The sequence below is a fragment of the Tupaia chinensis genome, unplaced genomic scaffold (assembly GCF_000334495.1).
Source record: "Tupaia chinensis unplaced genomic scaffold, TupChi_1.0 Scaffold000316_1, whole genome shotgun sequence".
In the NCBI taxonomy this organism is placed as follows: domain Eukaryota; kingdom Metazoa; phylum Chordata; class Mammalia; order Scandentia; family Tupaiidae; genus Tupaia; species Tupaia belangeri.
Genome location: NW_006159809.1, coordinates 8,599,683 through 8,600,910, shown reverse-complemented (window position 1 = coordinate 8,600,910; position 1,228 = coordinate 8,599,683). Strand labels below are relative to the sequence as shown.

Genomic DNA, 1,228 nt, shown 5'->3' with positions numbered 1-1,228 from the left:
GGGAAAGAGAGAGGAGAGGTGATTGTGGCATAACTGTTCCCCATGAAAGCTGCTTCTCCCCTCTCACTGTCTTGCTCTAGCAAGTACACACACCCTCTAGCCAAAAAAAAAAAAAAAAAAAAAGAAAAATAGAATATATATATATATATAATATATACACACACATATACATATGTATACACATATACATATGTATATATTCAACTACATGCTGCCTATAAGAAACTACTTTAGAGGGACCAGCAGTTAATGTAATGGCTATGTTGTTGAACTCCCATGTGGTTGATCACGGTTCAAGTCCCGGACCCGGGGGCTTAAACTGATTCCAGGCACGTGTGCATGTGTGCCCAAGATCCTGAGAGGCGAACGGATCGCAGCATGGCCACCCCCCCAAGGGGTGATTTCTCGCTTTCTGTCTCTCTGTCTCTGTCTTTCTGGTGAGCACATGCGCCTTATAGCAAAAATCTGTCCAAAAACAAGAAACTACTTTAGGAGCTAGCAGGTGGCATGGTAATTAAGACACTAGACTCCCAAATTGTCAACCATGGTTTGAGTCCTGGACTAAGAAGCTTAATACTCAGGTGAGGCACCTATGTGTGTGCAGAAAGAATTGTAGCATGGCCATCCCATCTAAGGGGTGATTTCTCACTTCCCCTCTCTCTCTTCTCCCTATCACACTCCACCAAGCACACACACTCTATCACAAAACCTAATAAAAAAGATAAGAAAAAGATCAGTCTCGAGCTGAAGCTGGCCGCTGAGCATACACGCTCCGAGATCTTCAGTGGCCGCCATCAACGTCGCTGGAGTTCCTAAAGACTCATGTGCGCCACCCGCCCGCCACACATTCTGCCATCATAAACCGCCATCATGGTGAAGCTCATTAAGGCTGGTAAAAATCAAGGCGACCCCCCGAAAATGGCTCCTCCTCCAAAGGAGGTAGAAGAAGACAGTGAAGATGAGGAAATGCCAGAAGATGAAGATGACAGCAGTGGAGAAGAGGTTATCATCCCTCAGAAAAAAGGTAAGAAGGCTGCCACAACTCCAGCAAAGATGGTGGTGGTTTCTCCAACAAAAAAGGATGCAGTTGCCTCACCTGTCAAGAAAGCAGCAGTCACCCCAGGCAAAAAGGCACTGCCATACCATCCAAGAAGACCATTACACCAGCCAAAGCAGTCACAGCACCTGGCAAGAAGGGAGCCACACCGGGCAAAGCATTGGTAGCAAA

The 1,228-nt window shown here is 46.3% G+C and overlaps 1 protein-coding gene and 1 pseudogene across 1 annotated transcript in view; one reads left to right on the top strand and one right to left on the bottom strand.

Annotated features, from left to right (window-relative positions):
• LOC102496264 (AP2-associated protein kinase 1) overlaps positions 1–1,228 on the bottom strand; it is a 179,472-nt gene that overhangs the window by 126,771 nt on the left and 51,473 nt on the right. The window lies entirely within an intron of this gene.
• The window catches only part of LOC114008270 (nucleolin pseudogene), a 19,023-nt pseudogene continuing 18,665 nt past the window's right edge, over positions 871–1,228 (top strand).